A 22203-nucleotide genomic window follows, 5' to 3' on the forward strand; every position below is an offset into this window, starting at 1 on the left:
TCATTCACAGAAACAGGCATTATAGGACATTACTGAAGTGAGGAGTCAAACGGGATTTTGTTTTTCCTCCAAAACCACAAGAAACTAGCAGTATGGCACTTTCTTAAAAGAAGGGTAAGGCCTAGTTTTTGATCACCTGATACTTTGCTTGGGGATAGGAAAAGGGGCAAAGCAGAGAGGAGAAGAAGCAGTTAGAGGGTAATGTTAAACTTGGAGTCCCAGCCAGTTCTAGTTTCAAAATTCTTGCTATACCCATCTGTCACCCCTTCTAGTTTCATTGGAAGGTAGCCCCTTCATTGCTCAACTTCAAAGTTATTGTGTCATGAAAATATCTGTCTGGCACTCTCCATTTTCGAAGAGCAAAATCTTCAAGATGCCTGTGGGCCAGGAGTCATTTTCCCCCACTGAACAGTTGAGGAAGCAAATAGAAGCAGATTTGCCCAAGGCTGAGTTAAGATTAGCCAGTCATTAATTCATAATTAACATACATGCCATACTTAGATTACCAATTTTCACAGGACGAGAGCACAATAAAATATATCTAACAATGCAACGTCACTGAAAATATTTTCTTTCTTTATTCATGATTTAAAAGACATCTGAAAATTTTGGAATACTTCATTTATCATAATGGGCATTAATTTGTAGTTGAAATAGAAAAATGTAAAAGATAGGAGATTAATTTGAGGTTGTATGACTTTACAATGTTCTCTATCATTTTTAAATAAATTTTTCATTTTTAACATTGGTTTTTAAGATTGACCAATAATTTTAAGTTCCTGAGACACTCAATTTGATGCAGTCTACACTGTACTATATATACTACCCTCTGTAGGGGATACAAATGAAGTAGAAGGCATTGTCCTTATTGCCCAAGAAAAATAAGATGCCCAAGTATACAAGCCCATATACAGAAACTTATACACAACTAACTACAGTTGTATATGGCATGCTATATACATGTGTGTGCACGCACACACACACACACACACACACACAAGAATTATAGAAGTTTTCATATCACATGTGAAGGCTAAAGGTTCCTACTCACATTAATTCAGGAAGCATTTCTTGTTCAAATGCGATACCTTGACCTCCACATAATCTCACACTGGGAAAATGTGGATCCCCTTAGACCATGAATTTCAAAAGAAAACACAAGGACATGCTAAAAACAAAATTCAAATCATCTCACACTTAGGGAAAAAGAAACCAAAACAGCAAACAAACAAACCCAAACACATGAGTCTGTCACTTCATATAGGCCTAGGCCAGGTTGGACAAGAAGAAAGTATGGTATCGCTCTCCCATCATAGACTTTTGCCCCTTATTCAAGGCATGCGCAGATAGACTCCTTATATCATGCCTTATACTTCTCTCAGACCAACCCCACTGATGCTAGAGTTTCCTCTGCTCCTTCCACCACCCTTCCCTAAGGCCAGACTCTCATCACAAGGAATGATGCCAAAGGAGCTCCGACCTCCCAGGCCAGAGACCTTGCAGTAGTTTTTTTTTTTTTTTTTCTCTGATCTTTTTTTTTAAACATCTTTATTGGAGTATAATTGCTTTACAATGGTGTGTTAGTTTCTGCTTTACAACAAAGTGAATCAGTTATACATATACATATGTTCCCATATCTCTTCCCTCTTGCGTCTCCCTCCCGCCCAGTTTTAATGTATCCCTGTCCTCCACTCCAGTCGCTCACCAAATAGTTCCAGCTTGTCCTCTTAAACCACCCCTCAATTTATGCTCTGGTCCAGGCCACAGGTTATTTCTTCGCACAGCTGTTACAACCTCCTCCCTGCTGAAGTTCCCAGGCTACAGACTGAAGCGAAAATAAATGCTTTTACACAAGTTGATTTTTCACTTATAGATTTTATGAATGCCATTTCCTTCCCTGAAAGTCCATAATAGGTACTTACTACATTAAAGATCGGGCCTCACCTGCAATCAAATAGTCCTTCCTCAAACCACCCTTAACCACCATCCCACATCCCTTTTATCTTCCCACTACCCTACCCTCCCCCTTTGCTTATCTCAGGTACATTAGCTTCATGCTCTATTTGTGCAGTCATCCCACCTCCTTTACAGACTTTTCTCTCACCAATTGGAAGAGATTGAAAAAATCCCATTTTTCTTTTACCTAGACGTGAAAACTCAGTCTTCGCTACTTTATTCTATGCCTGTATAAGTTAATATATCACTCAACGCACATACCATTTACATATGAGTTTAACCTGCAAGTTCTTTTCTAAAAAGGGCTCATACTCTCCCCCATTTTGCTCTGTCCAGAACCCAGCACAGTATCAAAAGCATGTAAGTGGTCTTTAATTTTTTAGTTGAAAGCAAGAAATGATAAAGAAGAGAGGGAAGAAGGTAGAAGAAAAAGAGAGCACAGCTACAAGACTCTTCAGAATGTCATTACAAAAACTTGGCCTTGAGTTCTGTTGAAATTTAGGATGAAAGTTCTTATCTTACTTAAATCCATTTTTGTACTTCTTATCTTTTGACAGTCTGTTTCTACAAGTTTGAAGAATTCCTCTAATCCCAGAATGATCAAAAGCATCAATGATGGCCCACAGCTCAATTATCTATTTCCTTTATACAAATGCAGGCTTTTTGCATTTTCTTCTCAATTTTCAATGACTCCATGTATAAAAAAGAAAAAAAAGGCAAAAAAACACATCTGCTGTGAAATCACAGGAACTATCATATCACCTTTTAGATTCTTTGGGAATCTAAATTCCAATCAAGATAAGTCAGGTGAGGTGAAGTTATCCATTGTTCCCACTCAGCAGAAGGGCACTATGCATTAGTGTGCTCAGTGCCATCCTGCACACCTAAAATGGCTCTTTGGCAGGACTAGGGGCAAAGGAAATCTATTTTGAGTCTTTATATATAAGGCTCACTGTCTGGCTGAGCCCAAAACTGTCACTTTGGCTCCTAAAGTCTAACGCTGAAAGCTTACTGAGATAAATATGGACCTTCTCATTCAGGCTGTCAGGAAATGCGTGGATCTATTTTATTTATACACTTAAAAAACGATTTCATTTTGGCTTTCCTTTTTTGAAGAAGTTTCATTCCATGGCTTAATTTTGCTGACACCATGCTGTTCCCTAACAAGAAAGAAAAGTGGTTCCATATTAAAAACCATGTAGGAATGTACACACAAAAATTATCTGTGGCTCATTCAAAAATCCTGCTTCTAAGTCTCCTCTGGTATCTTTAATTAATTTGCCTGAAAGCTACTTACCCAAGTACTGCAATTCAGATCAATAATCAACTCTGGCATTTGTAGCCTAATGAGTGAATAGTCACTTGAATACTTACTGCTTTGATATTTGGGTCCCATTTGCCTATTTTTTCTTCCATGCACTTATTTGACACTTGAACCTATTGTCCTTGCTAAAGAGGCTCAGAAAGATAGAGGCACATTGCACCACGGGAAACCAACCAAGCCACAATAAATCCCTCAACCAAAACAAACAAATAAACACCAGTGAGTCCATAGTGCTGAGATGAACTCTAACAGTTACATGAATATATTGTTTATATTTATCCTTCCCTGCTGGTGCTATCATTTGCCATTCTGAACTTTCCACTGACAGCAGTGTTTCTGCTGGTCTTACAGAGATGTTGGCTACTAAAACACAATTCAAGCTCATACCCATATCAATCATCAGTGAGCCAAGAATAAGACATTTGCCAAAGGTAGGGGATTTAGAGTCCAGGCCCTAGTTATGGTTGAGTTGCTGAAACAGAGAGTAAAAAGCAGCAATGTGACTAGCTACAAATAGAACACAGGGACTTGAGCCTGTTTATTTTGCAAAGGGGCCCAAGTGGCATGTTGACCCACAAATTCACTGTGTCCACTGAAATCCATCCCTTGGGGTAGGGGTTGCCTCTTCACAGCAATGTTGTTCTAGCCCTGTGTATCTGTCTGGTGTACCACCGTGATGTAAATCCCCCATGTTCCCAATAATAGCTTTTGATGTTTTGGTTATACTAAATCATATCCTGTTCAAATCAGAATGGTTTGTGGTTGACCTTTTACATTTTCTGTTCCTCCAGACTACTTCTCTCTGTGAGAGTGTCTTTCTATCAGGGCCATGTCAATCTAGGGTAACTGTTACACTAATATGATCAACAAGATAGGCAGAACCCAGCATTTCACTCTGCTAGATACGGTGCCATGGCAGATAGGTTATCCTCTTTCTTGTCTATTCATTCACAATATATTTGGAATGAAAAAAATCTGTGCCCTCTAAACAATTAAGAAAGTATAAGACAGATTTTTTTTTCAGAAGGATTCAGGAGAGCAAGAATTCTCCATATGCTCTCAGAGACCGAGAACTTATCTCTTTCAAAAGCCAACAGTGACGGTTTTCTCAGAATTAACCTACCGATTTTGCTAAGAGACACCACAAAGCCCTGATTTCCAAAAGATGTTTGTCCCTTAAAATCAAGTTCAGCTGCATATAACAGAAAATCCCCAAATGACATAACTGAAACAAGGTAGAAGTAGGTAGTCCATGTACCATCCTCAGTATATGGTTTCCATCCTCAAGGACAACTCATGATCTGAGCTAACTCCAGTTCTAGTCATCATGTTTACATTCCAGATTGTCATCACAAAGAAGCTGGTCAGGACAAAAAGCCACCCTCTATCTTTTTAGGGAGATTTCAGCTTACCTGTTGTCAGCCTGAACTTAGCCACATGGCCAAATGTAGCTTCAAAGGAGACTGGTAATAGTCTTTGTTCTAGGCGCATTATCACACCAAATGAAATCATGTTTCTGTTACTGAGAAAGAAGTGAGAAGTCATGCTGGGGGAGGCAGTTGCCAATATTGGCCACACAAAGTAATTTGTTACAGGATCTAGAATCCCTATTATTAAAGTCTTCCTTTTTGCATTAAGTTGCTGTCTCTCAAAATCTCTGTTAAATGCAAATATTACTTAGAAAGTGGTAAAACATTAACAAATGAAGACCCATTCCCATATGATCACAAACAAGTCTATGAGACTTGTTTCTCTGAAGAATGTGGCCATAAGTAAAGGGAAAAAAATATATTACTGGGGAAACCAAAGAACATGTTAAGAAAAAGCATCCACAGGACACTACAGGTCAAAAGGCTGAGGGTAGGGAGAGAGCCAAAACCAGTTTTGCTTACTTCACAATTTTGCCGAGGACTAACCCCACACATCTAAGTTGATACAATGGAATGCACTTGCTGTAGCCTGTAGATTATAAACAAAGATAGTAGTATGTCACAAAGCCAATAATTCTATTTACCATTATCTCTTGCAAGATTTTTATTTGTTTTTCATTTTTACCAGAAAAAGGGTGGAGGAGACATACAAGGAGATTAAGAACTGGTTGGAAAGAGGACAGAAGAAAAATACTTTCAAACCACTATAGCTCTTATTTTGGAATCAAAATAGAGCACCGTTTTGAAGAAAAGCACGGGAACAGGCTTTTCTTTTCAAAACTCCTCATCAGTTTTTGGAGGAAGAACTTTATAAAATGAATATTTTTCATCAAAGAAGTTTTGTTTTGACAGACAAACTGACTAGAGAAAGTTCATTTCTGCATTCTGGGGAATTAAAACGTATCTAGTAGAGCAGAGTAAATTTCATGCCACATCATATACAGAGCAGATGTGAGAGTCTAAAGCCAGAAAAAAACAAGTTATATTTTACTGTCACCCAGGGAAATTTCCCTTTGCTTTCAAGTAGCCGATAATCCACACTTATTTTTCTGAATCTTCATTTTTTACCCCATCAATGGATCCTATCCATCATCCCAATGAATATGGCTTTGGAGATATAAAAGGCTGTAACCAATTTATAGACCAATCCCAGGAGCATAAGCCTTTATATTCAGAGAAACTACGATGACTATTTAGGCCACCAGAGAAAAAATAAAGAAAAAAATTTATTAGTTTGAAACTTATTCACAGTGTTCAGGCCAACCAACACAAACTGATTCCTTACAGCACATTCATTGTGGGCATTCAATAAATATTAACCAACATTCCCCAGTGTTTTGACACACTGTCATGTTTAGCCACCTCAAGAATGAAGCCCACTTCAAGTCTTGAGAGATTTTTTTCACAGAAATTCTACTTGTCTTGATTTTCAGTCCAATTTTTTTCTAAAACTTGTTTTCCTAATGTCTACATTTTATTAATGAATAAATCCTTCCCTTTGAGTTTATGAGAAGTTGTACAGAAAACAATGAGAAAGGTTTTCATTTGAGGGTTTTGCTCTCATGGTCGCAGATATTTTGACTTTGGGGGATTGGGAGGAGGGGAGGGAAAACTGATCTGTGTTTTAGCTTTTTCCCAAAGCCCCAAACCCTTGTCATTACAGTTTCTTTTTAGTGATAATTAAATGGTCTGTAGGAGCTGAGAAAAAAACACCTCGAACCACAGAAAATTGAAATTTATCTTTCATCAAGCTTTCAAATATTTCCCTCCAGGTGTCTAATTCTACATGCCAAAGCACGTTGTTTTCAAAAATAGAAGACTTCAACATCTCATAATTTTTCTTACACATTTCTCTACATTTCACACCCTATTCCAAAGTGCTCAATTGGAAGGCAAGTTTCTCATGAAAGAAGGGCTCTATTTCATTTTATAGAGTGGCATGTCTAGGAGACCACATTTTTCAGATATAAAACTTTTCATTTTAAAAGTTTCATTCTGTGTCATCTTTGAAAAATGAACAATTGCACCCAGAGGGTCACATTCCTACCCCACACAGAAATGGCCCTTTTCTCTTATTATCCAACCCCCAGGAAAAGATTTCCATACTAAAATAGAGAAGAGGCCATCTCAGACTTCCTTTTTATACCAAGCCTAAGATCAATAGACTGACTGTGCTCCCTACTGGTAAAATGGAGAGCCACAGCCAGCAGTCAAACTTTTATTTGACAGAAGCCTTATAGAACTAGGAATTAAAAATTTGTTTATCATGTCCAGAAACAGGATATCTTGCCACCTGAGTTCCAAAATTACATAAAAGATTAGCCTGAGAGCAGAAGCAAATGAAGTCAGAGCAGCTCCTGGGTCAAGCTCAATATGAATTCAAATATTACTACCATTTGACATTATTGTCAGTGTTACTAGCTGCTTACTGTGTTCTGACCAAACCATATCTAAACATAGCCTGATCCAGTGGTCCTCAAACTTTACCCTGCATCAGAAGTTTCTGGGGTATCTGTTTAAAATGTATAGTCTTGGTTCCAAGGACCAGAAATTCTGATTCTGTAGGTTTGGGATTAAGCTCCGGAATCTGCATTTTATCAGTTCTTCCCTCCCTTAGTGATTCTGATGCAAGTGGTTCAAGGAACACATTTTGAATAACATTGACATATCCCTGATAGTATGAATAATTCCTGACTTGTATGTCAGCAACACCATCATCAGAACCGTGACCTCCCTAGTGGGATTGTAGGAATGCCTCTGGTTTTGTTGCTCCCATACATACCAGCTCTCTGCCTCTACTTGCCTTCCTGGCTCTTGTTAGATGCCTGGGCAAAGGAGAGAATTTTATTGTTATAATAACAATAATAGCTAATATTTACTGAGTGTTTCCTATCTGCCCAGGACTAAGTGCTTTTCTTATATTAAGTAATTTAATCCTCACATTAAGCCTGTGTATGAAGTAGGAACTATTATTATTTTTCTTTTACAAATGAAGAAACTGAGACACTGCCCAAGGTCACAGACTCTGTAAGTGACAGAGCCAGGATATGAAGGCAGGCAGTCTGGCTCCAAAGCCCATGCACCAAACCACTATGTTATATTAACTATCTACATTTAAAAGGGAAAGTACTAGCTTTTTGTTTCTTTGTGATTATATGATTTTTATTTTACTCACTAAGGCACAAAATTACAGAATTATTGTGAGAAGAAAAAAATATTTAAAGTATAGCCCTTTATCAGAGGCTTAATTGATCAAGTTCAATTTCCCTGAAGAGTATGTGATCATAGTAAAACCCACCATAATGCTTTTATAATGCTTCCATATTCCATGCTACTTCCTTGCCTCACTCAAGAGATTTGAAAACTGAGACAGTAAGCAAATTTTTCAAGTTCACCACAGAGTTAATGGTGGTAGCATAGTGAGGGCTGCTCATCTTCCCCTCCACCCCTAATTCCTGCATGCTCCCAACTCAGTTCCTCTACGTACTGGCCTGATTTTGTAGCACAATATCCATAGTCTGGGAATGGCCATATATGGAAGATGTAAAAGAATAAGCTATGTATTAACCAAACTTGGCATGGCTTTTGGAAACCATGCTAATGCCCAAAAGACAATAAATGTAATTGAAGACATCAGCCTAGACAAGGGAGATGTTTTCTTTACAGTTGTCATAATAAATCTCTCTGAACTTTACCTGGCATTTAGGTATATCAGGCCCTCCATTGTAGACCTTTGATTTTTTTTTCCCTGTCTTTGTAACCTCACTTTAAACATCACTCTTTCCTTCTCTATACTTTTCTCATACAATACTTTTGAATAATAGTATTCTTTTCATATCCTCTACAAAACATTTGTGAGCCCAAAGCATGTGCAGTTCTTTCTAGTTGCAGCTGTGGAAGAAAAAGGTCACCAGTAGCTAGCTTAAATGTACACAAGCAGCTATAAGTTCTAGTCAGAGCTTACCAGTGCCTCATAGCAATTTACAAGAGGGAGCTGCGTTCACCATCCTGAGTCATTCTGCCAAATTCCAGGGTGTAGAACTTCAGTTTTTCCAACAATCACAATGCGTTTTAATGGTGTAAAGTTATCCAAATCCATGAAACAATGGCAAAAGCAGGTTTTGATTCATGGCTTTATCCCCAGACAGCTTCTGCAAACCACTGGAAAAGCCACCTTGGTAATAAGGCATATTCTATGATGCTCCCACATCTACAACATTTTTTTCCTCTCCTCTTGCTCATTATAACAAAGCTTCAATCCAAAGGACCTTTCAAACCATGTGTATGAGGTAAGCAGAGAGTCAGCCTTATACTAAGCTGCTTAATCATATATATAGCATTAAAACCAATTTAAAAATAAATAAGTGGGGCTTCCGTGGTGGCGCAGCGGTTGAGAATCCGCCTGCCGATGCAGGGGACACAGGTTCGTGCCCCGGTCCGGGAAGATCCCACATGCCGCGGAGCGGCTGGGCCCGTGAGCCATGGCCGCTGAGCCTGCGCGTCCGGAGCCTGTGCTCCGCAACGGGAGAGGCCACAACAGTGAAAGGCCCGCGTACCACAAAATAAATAAATAAATAGTGAATTAATGAAATGAGGCACCATTTTCTGAACTATTGAATTAGCAAAAATTAGGAATCTCAGTGTTGGCACATATATGTGAAAAAGGCACTTTGATATAGTAGTAGAGATAGTGTAATTAGTGTAGCTATTTTGAGGGCAATTTGGCAATATCAATCAAAATTAGAACTGCACATCCTCTTTGACTAGCTATTCCTCAGTTGGGAATTTAACCTAAAGACATATACTTGCAATATATATAAAAGATAATTCAAAAGAGTATTTGTGGCATTGATTGTACTGGGGAAAAAAAGTAAATGGTCCAGTGATAGGGCCTCGTTAAATAAATATGTCTCATCCCTACTCTTGAACAATACAGAAGGTCTGTATGACCTGATATAGAAAAATCAAGAGGCATCATTAAATGGGAAAAAAAGTAAGCTAAGGAGAAGCTTGAATAATAAAGTAATAGCTAACCATGTGGGACTTCTAGAATGTCCAAGTGAGGGCTTCTATAAATCCACTCTAGCATAAAAGCAACACAAATACTGGCAAAATTATAAAATCAACTTTTTCAGAAATCTGGAAATTACCCAAAGGGATGAAGTAATCTGAGGGTCATTTAATCAAGAAAAACTGTTTAACCTCTATAAGAACACTTTATGGCATTTTTACCTTGACCTACTCCCATGTCCCTCTCCCCAGTTCCACAGTAGCCTTGAAAAACAGCAAACTCACAGCATAGTAGCTGTAAAGAAAACAGCGACAGCATTACAGCCACCAGAGAGAGCAAACTGAGTCGGACGCTCTTCAGAAGTTCCCATCCCCAGAACATTGTCATTATTTAACCTGTCTCACAGCTCCCTGGAAAGTCCCATTCATAGAGTGTTTTCATTATATGACCTGACTCAGAGCTTGCTCCACAGGACAAGCCCCATCTGCAGAGCATTTGTTGAATGCAGTCAGCAGCAATTGGTTAATCACAGCTGCCTGAGATAACTATAATAGTTTGGGCAACCAAGAGCCTAGCCAAAAACATAAAAATAAAAATAAAAATGATCTAGGTGAAAGTCAGTCCTTGTCACAACGGTTTGTAAAAAAAAAATATTCTTTTAATTAAAAAAAATGATCTAGAGAAGGATATGACCAACAGTGGCCTTTAAAGAGCTCTGACATAATCCTGGGGATCTGGAAGTCTATGTGTATGTGCAGCACGGTGTATATGCCTTGGAAAGACCTGAGAGGACACCAAACTCCCATCTCTGGTTGACCTTAAGGCTCTATGCAAGCCAGAAGTACAGACTAAGGCAGAGTTGTAAACTGCCTGCCTGAGTGTTGAAGGCATGCCCCAGTCAGTACAGATCCCCACCCCCAACATGCCCTGCTAGGAAAAGGATGGACAAATTATTGATTCAAGACACTTAAGGAAATATTTGATGAATCATCATCTAATTGCTAAACGGAGTAGAGAATTGCATGGCCATGCACTAGAAGCAATACAATAGAAGTAGTCCAGAAAAGTCACTAAACAAAAGAACAGCAAAAACAAACTAACGAAACAGCGACAACCAAAAAAATCCTGGGATGGGAGAGAATGTGATCTAGAGTTGCCAAATTATATTATCTAAAATGTCCAGTTTTTAACAAAAATTATGACTCACAAAGAAACAGGAAAATATGGCCCATATACAGGGGGAAAAAGCAGTCAATAGAAACTCTCCTTAAGGAATCTCAGACATTGGACTTACTAGACAAAGTCTTCAAATAAGCTGTTATAAATATGTTCAAAGAACTAAGGGAAACCATGTCTAAAGAATTAAAGACAAGTAAGACCATGATGCCTCATCAAATATAGAATATCAATGAAAAGAGAGATATTTTTAAACCCAAATAGAAATTCTGGAGTTGAAAAGTAAAATAACTGAAAGAAAAATTCACTAGAAGTGTTCATCAGTAGATTTGAGCTGACAGGAGAAAGAATCAGAGAACCCAAGATAGGTCAATTAAGATTATCCAGTCTGAGTAAGAGAAAATAAAAGGAATGAAGAAAAATGAACAGAGCCTCACCGACCTGTGAGACACTATCAAGCACACCAACATACACATAATGGGAGTTCCAGGAGAAGAGGGGTCAGAGAAGAAGGTAGAAAGAATATTTAAAGAAATAATGGTCACAAACTCCCCAAATTTCATGAAAATCTTTAATCTACACATCCAGTAATCTCAACAAAGTCTAAGTAAGATAAACCCAAGAAGATATACACCCAGACACATCATAGTCAAACTGTTGAAAGACAAAGAGAAAGATTTTTGAAAGCAGCAAGAGGGAAGTGACTCATCATGTACAAGGGATCCTCAGTAAGATTAACAATGGACTTCTCATCAGAAACCATGGAAGCCAGAATGCAGAGGGATGACATAGCCAAAGAACTGAAAGGAAAATACTGTCAACCAAAAACTCTATATTTGACAAAGCTATTCTTCAAAAATGAAGGAAAAATTAAGACATTTCCAGATGAACAAAAACTGAAAGAATTTTTACCAGCAGACATGACATGCAGTAAATAATAAAGGGAATCCTTCAGTCTGAAATGAAAGGACTAGGCAGTGACTCAAATCCACACAAATAAATAAAGACCACGAAAAAAGGTAACTATGTAGGTAAATATAAAAGATAGTATAAATGTACTTTTTGGTAAATTTTGTCCTCTCCTACCCTATTTAAAATACAATTGCATAAAGAAGTAATTATAAAACTGTGTTGGTGGACTAAAAATGTGTAAAGAGGTAATTTCTATGACAATAATAGCTCAAAAGGAATGGAATTATATTGGACAAAGTTCCTGAATAATTTTGAAATTAGGTTAGTATTAATCTAAACTACATTGTTTTAAGATATTAATTGTAATCCTTAGAGCTACCACTAAGAAAATAACTTGAAAGATGTATAGTAAAAGAAACAACAAAGTAATTTAAATGGTACCCTAGAAAATATCCTTTTATTACAAAAGAAGGAAGTCACAGAAGAGCAGAGGTACAAAAAGATATGACATACAGAAAACAAATAGCAAAATGGCAGAAGTTAGCCCCTCCTTATCGGCAATTAAATTAAACATAAATGAAGTAAACGTTCCAGTTAAAAGACAGAGATTGACAGGATGGATAAAAACAAACATAATTCAACTATATACTGTCTACAAGTATATTTAAAGACCCAAATAGTTTAAATGTAAAAAGATGGAAAAAATATATACAAATAGTAATGCAAAAAGATATGCAAACCGTAAACAAAAGAAGACTGGAATAGCTATATTAATAGCAGACAAAAGAGCTTTTAAGACAAAAATTGTAATTAGAATCAAAGAGAAATATTTTATAATGATAAAAGGGTCTATTCAGCAGGAAGAGATAACATGCACTTAACAAAAGAGCCTCAAAATACATGACACTAAAACTAATATAACTGAAGGGAGAAATAGATAATGCAACAATAATAGTTGGACACTTTAATATCCCACATTCGATAATGGGTAGAAAAACTAGTCAGAAGATCAACGGGGATATAGAAGACATTAACAACACTATCAACCAAATCAGCCTAACAGAAATCTATAGAACACTGTACTTAACAGCAGTGGAATACATATTTTTTCAAGTGCGCATGGAACATTGTTCAAGATAGACTTATGCTAGGCCACAAAACAAGTATTAACAAACTTAAAAAGAGTTAAATCATACAAAGGCTGTTCTGTGACCAAAATAGAGTTAAATTAGAAATCAACAAAAGAAGGAAATTAGGGAAATCAACACTATTTGGTAATTAAACAACACATTTCGAAAAACCTCATGGGTCAAAGAAGAAATTCCAAGGGAACTAGAAAGTACTTTGATCTAAATTAAAATAAAAACACAAGCATCAAAATTTAGGGGATGCAGCTAAAGTAGTGCTTACAGGGAAATTTATATCTTTAAATGCCTATAATTTAAAAAGAAGAAAGATCTTGCATCAATAACCTAAACTTTCACCTTAACAAGCTAGAAAATGAAGAGCAGACTAAACCCAAAGCAAGCCAAAGAATGATATAACACTGCAAAGATAAAAATGACTATACTACCCAAAGCAATCTACAGATTCAATGCAATCCCTATCAAATTACCAATGGCATTTTTCACAGAATTAGAACAAAAAATTTTACAATTTGTATGCAAACACAAAAGATCCAAAACAGCCAAAGCAATCTTGAGAAAGAAAAATGGAGCTGGAGGCATCAGATTCCCTGTCTTCAGACTATACTACAAAGCTACAATCATCAAAACAGTATGGTACTGGCACAAAAAGAGACACATAGATCAATGAAACAAGATAGAAAGTCGAGAGATAAACCCATGCACCTATAGTCAACTAATCTATGACAAAGGAGGCAGGACTATACAATGGAGAAAAGACAGCCTGTTCAATAAGTGGTGCTGGGAAAACTGGACAGCTACATGTAAAAGAATGAAATTAGAACACTCCCTAGCACCATACACAAAAATAAACTCAAAATGGATTAAAGACCTAAATGTAAGGCCAGATACCATCAAACTCTTAGAGGAAAACATAGGCAGAACACTCTGACATAAATCAGCAAGATCTTTTTAGACCCACCTCCTAGAGTAATGAAAATTATAAACAAAAATAAACAAATGGGACTGAATTAAACTTAAAAGCTTTGGTGCAGCAAAGGAAACCATAAACAGAATGGGAGAAAATATTTGCAAATGAAGTGACCGACAAGGAATTAATCTGCAAAATATACAAACAGCTCACGCAGCTCAATTTAAAAAAAAATCAGAAAATGGGCAGAAGGACTTCCCTGGTGGTGCAGTGGTTGAGAGTCCGCCTGCCGGTGCAGGTGACACGGGTTCGTGCCCCGGTCAGGGAAGATCCCACATGCCGCGGAGCAGCTGGGCCCGTGAGCCATGGCTGCTGAGCCTGTGCGTCCGGAGCCTGTGCTCCACAACAGGAGAGGCCACAACAGTGAGAGGCCCACGTACTGAAAAAAAAAAAAAAAAAGAATCCACCTGACAATGCAGGGGACACGGGTTCGATCCTGGTCTGGGAAGATCCAACATGCTGCAGAATAACTAAGCCTGTGTGCCACAACTACTGAGCCTGAGCTCTAGAGCCCACGAGCTACAACTACTGAGCCCGTGTGCCACAACTACTAAAGCCCATGTGCCTACAGCCCATGCTCCGCAAAAAGAGAAGCCACCACAATGAGAAGCTCACACAACGCAAACGAAGAGTAGCTCCTGCTCGATGCAACTAGAGAAAGCCCACACACAGCAATGAAGACCCAACACAGCCAAAAATAAATTTAAACTTTTTTTAAATGGGTGGAAGATCGAAAGAGACATTTCTCCAAAGAAGACATACAGATAGCCAAAAAGCACATGAAAAGATGCTCAATATCACTAATTATTAGAGAAGTGCAAATCGAAGCTACAATGAGTTATCACCTCACACTGGTCAGAATGGCCATCCTCAAAAAGTCTACGAATAAATGCTGGAGACAGTGTGGATCAAAGAGAACCTTCCTACACTGTTGGTGGGAACGTAAATTGGTGCAGCCACTATGCAAAACAATATGGAGGTTCCTCAGAAAATTAAAAATAGAGTTACCATATGATCCAGCAATCCCACTCCTGGGCATATATCTGGAGAAAAACATGGTCCAAAAGGATACATGCACCCCAATGTTCATTGCAGCACTACTCACAATAGCCAGGACATGGAAGCAACCTAAATGTCCATCAACAGAGGAATGGATAAAGAATATATCCAGTATATACAATGAATATTACTTAGCCATAAAAAAGAATGAAATAATGCCATTTGCATCAACATGGATGGACCTAGAGATTGTCATACTGAGTGAAGTAAGTCAGAGAGAGAAAGACAAATATCATATGATATCACTTATATGTGGAATCTAAAAAAATGGTACAAATGAACTTATTTACAAAACAGAAATAGAGTTACAGATATAGAAAACAATTTTATGGTTACCAGGGGGGAAAAGTGGGGAGCGATAAATTGGGAGATTGGGATTAACATATGCATGCTACTATATATAAAATAGATAACTAATAAGGACCTACTGTATAGCACAGGGAACTCTACTCAATACTATGTAATGACCCATATGGGAAAAGAATCTAAAAAAGAGTGGATATTTGTATATGTATAACTGATTCACTTTGCTGTGCACCTGAAACTAACACAACATTGTAAACAATTATATGCCAATAAAAATTTTTTAAAAAGAAAAAATGATTAGTGTGGAACTAATTGCCTTAGATAATAGAAAAACAATAGAGAAAATCAGTAAAACCAAAGTTGGGTTTTTGGAAAGATCAACAAATTAACAAACATTTAGCTAGACTGACCAAGGAAAAAAGAGAGAAGACTCAAATGACTAAAATCAGGAATGAAAGACCACACATACTATCAACTTTAGAGGAAAAAAAGTATGGTAAATAAGGGAATACCATAAACAATTGTATGACATCAAATTAGATAACCTACATGAAATAGACAAATTCCTGAAAGACACAAACTACCAAAACTGACTTTAAAAGAAATAGAAAATCTAAAGAGATTTATAAAAAGTAGAGTCTGAAGTAGTAATCAATAAACTTTCCACAAAGAAAAACCCAGGTTCAGATGGCTTCACTGGTTAGTTCTATCAAACATTTGAAGAAGAATTAATACCAATCTTTCACAAACTTATAGGAGAAAACACCTAAAAACTAATTCTGAGACGAGTATTACCCAAATCAGACAAAGACTTCACAATAAAACCACAGACCAATATCCCTTATGAATATAGCACAAAAATCCTCAACAAAATACCAGCAAACTGAATCCAGCAATATATAGAAAGGTTTATACACCGTGACTAAGTGGGATTTAACCTAGTAATGTAATGTTGGTTCAACATATGAAAATCAATCAATGTAAGATATCACCTCAGTTGAAAAAAAAGACAAAAACCACATGATCATCTGAGTAGATGCAGAAAAGGCATTTGACAGCATACAACACCCTTTCATGATAAAAACATTCAACAAACTAGGAATAGACGGGAATTTTCTTAACCTGATAAAGGGCATTACATCATACTTAACTGTAAAAGCCTGAAAGTTCTCCCTAAGATCAGGAAAGATACAAGAATACCTGTTCTCATCACTTTTGTTCAACACTGTACTGGATGTTCTAGGAAATTAGGCAAGAAAGAAGTACAGCTATCTCTATTTGCATATGACATAATCTTGTATATAGAAATCCTAAGGAATACACAAAACAAAGCAGAAGTACAGTAAGGCCACAGAATACAAGATCAGTAAAGAAAATTAACTGCATTTCTGTGCACAGGCAGCAAACAATCCAAAACTCAAATTAAGAATGTAATTTTATTTACAGTAGCAACAAATGAATAAAATTCTTAGAAATAACTTTACCAAACAAAGCACAAGACTTGTATACTAGTAATTACAAAACATTACTGAGGGAAGTTAAAGAGGATTTAAATAAATGGACAGGCATTCCATGTTCTTGAATTGGAAGACTCAATATTGTTAAGACAGTAATTCTCCCCAAATTGATTTATGTATTCAATATAGTCCCTGACAAAATTACAGCAGAATTTTGCAGAAATTGACAAGGAGAGCTCAAAGTTCATATGGAAATGTAAGGAATCGAGAATATCTAAAATAATCTTGAGAAAAAGAAAAAAGTTGGAGGACCCTCACTTTCCAATTTCAAAAGTTAACATAAAGCTATAGTTATCAAGAAAGATAGTGTGGTACTGGCATAAGGATAAACATAATGATCAATGGAATATTATTAAGGGTTCAGAAACAAATCCTAATACTTAAAGTAAACTGACTTTTGACAGAGGTATCAAGGCAATTCACTGGGGGAAAGAATGTTCAACAAATGGTTCTGGGATGACTGGACATGCACATGTAAAAAGATTATCTTAGTGTCTTATCTCAGGCCATACACAAAAATTTACTCTAAACTTGTCAGACTTAAATGTAAGAGCTAAAAACATATGACAGTTTTAGAAGAAAATATAAGAGGGTCTATGGGACCTCAGGTTAAGCAAAGATTTCTTAGACATGACACCAAAACTATGGTCCGTAAAAGAAAAAAAATATGATAAATTGGACCTCATCAAAATTCAAATATTTTGTACTTCAAAAGACACCATTAAGAAAATGAAAAAGCAAACAAATCTAGGGGAAAATATTTATGAAACACATATCTGATAAAGGACTTGTATCCAGAATACACAAAGAACTCTTACAAGTTAATAAGAAGACAGATAACCCAGTTTTTTAAATGGACAAAAGAAATGAGCAGACTTTTCACCAAAGAAGATTTATGAATGGCTAATAAGCACATGAAAAGATACTTAACATCAACAGTCATTAGGAAAATGCAAATTAAAACCACAGTGAATTGCCATTTTGTGCTCACCAGAATGATTGTAAGACAGACGATACCAAATGTTGGCGAGAATATGGAGAAGTGGGAACCGTCCGTCGCCGGATGTTGATGGGGATGTAAAATGGCACAGCCACTTAGGAAACAGTTTGGCAGTTTGTCAAAATGTTAGACATAAAACCACCATACAACCCCGCAATTCCACTCCTAGGTATCTATTCAAGAGAAATGGAAACATATGTCCACACAGAGGCTTGTATGGAAATGTTTCCTGCAGCATTTTTCATAATAGTCAAAAATTGGAAGCAATCTAAATGTCCACCAACTGGCAAATGGATAGACAAATATGGTATATCCATACAATGGAATACAATTCTGCCATAAAAAGGAATATACTACATCCATGTTAAATCATGGGTGAACCTCAAAAACATTTTGTGAAGTGAAAGAAGTCAGAAACAATAGACCATATATTGTATGATTCCACTAACATGAAATGTCTAGGAAAGGCAAATCTATGGAGACAAAGTAGATTCACAGTTGCCTAGGGTTAGGGGAGGGAAGAGGGATTAACTATAAATGAACATGAAGGATCTCATTGTGGGGATAAAATGTTCTGTGATTGATTAAATCACTGGATACACCTGAAATGGATGAATTTTATGATTCATAAAATACATCTCAATGAAATTTTAAAAAATTGAAACTAACATTTATATAGCACTTACTATGTACCAGACACTGTGTTAAGTGCTTAGCATCTAGCACCTCATTTAATTCTCATAACAGCCCTATGCAGTAAGTAATATTATTTATCCCTCTTTCATAAATTAGGAAACTGAGGCACGAGAGATTAGGTGACTTGCCAAAGAGCACACAGCCAGTAATTAGTAGAGTTGGGGATCCAAACCGTCATTCTGACTCCACAGTCTGTGGTCTTAACCATGGCTTCCATTTGTGGGAGGGAAAAAAAAAAAGAATATACAGATACACTTGTATACAGCAGGCAATATGTGGAAGGAATCACCAGGAAATTTCTTTTTTCTGTTTTTAACAACTTCATTGGAGTATAATTGCTTTACAATGGTGTGTGAGTTTCTGCTTTATAAAAAAGTGAGTCAGCTATACATATACATATATCCCCATATCTCCTCCCTCTTGCGTCTCCCTCCCACCCTCCCTTTCCCACCCCTCTAGGTGGTCACAAAGTGCCCAGCTGATCTCCCTGTGCTATGCGGCTGCTTCCCACTAGCTATCGATTTTACATTTGGTAGTGTATATAAGTCCATGCCACTCTATCACTTTGTCCCAGCTTACCCTTCCCCCTCCCTGTGTCCTGAAGTCCATTCTCTACATCTGCATCTTTATTCCTGTCTTGCGCCTAGGTTCTTCGTAACCATTTTTTTCTTAGATTCCATATATATGTATTAGCATATGGTATTTGTTTTTGACTTACTCTACTCTTTCTGACTTACTTCACTCTGTATGACTGACTCTAGGTCCATCCACCTCACTACAAATAACTCAATTTCGTTTCTTTTTATGGCTGAGTAATATTCCATTGTATATACGTGCCACATCTTCTTTATCCATTCATCTGTTTATGGACACATGGTTGCTTCCATATCCTGGCTATTGTAAATAGAGCTGCAATGGACATTGTGGTACATGACAGTGTTTGAATTATGGTTTCCTCAGGGTATATGCCCAGAAGTGAGATTCCTGGGTCATATGGTAGTTCTATTTTTAGTTTTTTAAGGAACCTCCATACTGTTCTCCATAGTGGCTGGATCAATATACATTCCATCAACAGTGCAAGAGGGTTCCCTTTCCTCCACACTCTCTCCAGCATTTATTGTTTGTAAATTTTTGACAATGGCCATTCTGACTGATAAGAGGTGATACCTCATTGTAGTTTTGATTTGCATTTCTCTAATGATTAGTGATGTTGAGCATTCTATCATGTGTTTGTTGGCTATCTGTATATCTTCTTTGGAGAAATATCTATTCAGGTCTTCTGCCCATTTCTGGATTGGATTGTTTGTTTTCTGGATATTGAGCTGCTTGTAAATTTTGGAGATTAATCCTTTGTCAGTTGCTTCATTTGCAAATATTTTCTCCCATTCTGAGGGTTGTCTTTCTGTCTTGTTTATGGTTTCCTTTGCTGTGCAAAAGCTTTTAAGTTTCATTAGGTCCCATTTGTTTATTTTTCTTTTTATTTCCATTTCTCTAGGAGGTGGGTCAAAAAGGATCTTGCTGTGATTTATGTCATAGAGTGTTCTGCCTATGTTTTCCTCTAAGAGTTTGATAGTGTCTGGCCTTACATTTAGGTCTTTAACCCATTTTGAGTTTATTCTTGTGTGTGGTGTTAGGGAGTGTTCTAATTTCATACTTTTACATGTAGCTGTCCAGTTTTCCCAGCACCACTTATTGAAGAGGCTGTCTTTTCTCCACTGTATATCCTTCCCTCCTTTATCAAAGAAAAGGTGACCATATGTGTGTGGGTTTATCTCTGGGCTTTCTATCCTGTTCCACTGATCTATATTTCTGTTTTTATGTCAGTACCATACTGTCTTGATTACTGTAGCCTGTGCCTTAATTTTTTATCCTGCTACTTTACCAAATTCATTGATTAGCTCTAGTAGTTTTCTGGTAGAGTCTTTAGGATTTTCTATGTATTGAATCATGTCATCTGCAAACAGTGACAGTTTTACTTCTTTTCCGATTTGTGTTCCTTTTATTTCTTTATCTTCTCTGATTGCTGCGGCTAAAACTTCCAAAACTATGTTGAAAAATAGTGGTGAGAGTGGGCAACCTTGTCTTGTTCCTGATCTTAGAGGAAATGGTATCAGTTTTTCACCATTGAGAATGATGTTGGCTGGGGGTTTCTCATATATGGCCTTTATTATGTTGAGGTAAGTTCCCTCAATGCCTACTTTCTGGAGGGTTTTTATCATAACTGAGTGTTGAATTTTCTCAAAAGTTTTCTCTGCATCTGTTGAGATGATCAAATGGTTTTTATCCTTCAATTTGTTAATATGGTATATCACATTGATTGATTTGCGTATATTGAAGAATCCTTGCATTCCTGGAATAAACCCCTCTTGATCATGGTGTATGATCCTTTTAAACTGCTGTTGGATTCTGTTTGCTAGTATTTTGTTGAGGATTTTTGCATCTATGTTCATCAGTGATATTGGCCTGTAGTTTTCCTTCCTTGTGACATCTTTGTCTGGTTTTGGTATCAGGGTGATAGTGGCCTTGAAGAATGAGTTTGGGAGTGTTCATCCCTCTGCTATCTTTTGGAAGAGTTTGAGAAGGATAGGTGTTAGCTCTTCTCTAAATGTTTGATAGACTTCATCTGTGAAGCCATCTGGTCCTGGGCTTTTGTCAGTTGGAAGATTTTTAATCATAGTCTCAATTTCAGTGCTTGTGTTTGTTCTGTTTATATTTTCTATTTCTTCCTGGTTCAGTCCTGGAAGGTTGTGCTTTTCTAAGAATGTGCCCATTTCTTCCAGGTTATCCATTTTATTGGCGTATAGTTGCTTGTAGTAATCTCTCATGATCCTTTGTATTTCTGCAGTGTCAGTTGTTACTGTTCCCTTTGCATTTCTAATTCTATTGATTTGAGTATTCTCCCTTTTTGTCTTGATGAGTCGGGCTAATGGTTTATCAATTTTCTTTATCTTCTCAAAGAACCAGCTTTTAGTTTTATTGATCTTTGCTATCATCTGTGAAGCCATCTGGTCCTGGGCTTTTGTCAGTTGGAAGATTTTTAATCATAGTCTCAATTTCAGTGCTTGTGTTTGTTCTGTTTATATTTTCTATTTCTTCCTGGTTCAGTCCTGGAAGGTTGTGCTTTTCTAAGAATGTGCCCATTTCTTCCAGGTTATCCATTTTATTGGCGTATAGTTGCTTGTAGTAATCTCTCATGATCCTTTGTATTTCTGCAGTGTCAGTTGTTACTGTTCCCTTTGCATTTCTAATTCTATTGATTTGAGTATTCTCCCTTTTTGTCTTGATGAGTCGGGCTAATGGTTTATCAATTTTCTTTATCTTCTCAAAGAACCAGCTTTTAGTTTTATTGATCTTTGCTATCGTTTCCGTCATCTCTTTATCATTTATTTCTGATCTGATCTTTATGCTTTCTTTCCTTCTGCCAACTTAGGGGTTTTTTGGTTCTTCTTTCTCCAATTTTTTTAGTTGTAAGGTTAGGTTGTTTATTTGAGATTTTTCTTGTTTCTTAAGGTAGGATTGTATTGCTATAAACTTCCCTCTTAGAACTGCTTTTGCTGCATCCCATAGATTTTTGGTCGTCGTGTTTTCATTGTCATTTGTTTCTAGGTATTTCCTGATTTCCTCTTTGATTTCTTCAGTGATCTCTTGGTTATTAAGGAGTGTATTGTTTAGCCTCTGTGTGTTTGTATTCTTTACAGATT

The sequence above is a fragment of the Physeter macrocephalus genome, chromosome 21 (genome assembly GCF_002837175.3).
Source record: "Physeter macrocephalus isolate SW-GA chromosome 21, ASM283717v5, whole genome shotgun sequence".
Taxonomy (NCBI): domain Eukaryota; kingdom Metazoa; phylum Chordata; class Mammalia; order Artiodactyla; family Physeteridae; genus Physeter; species Physeter macrocephalus.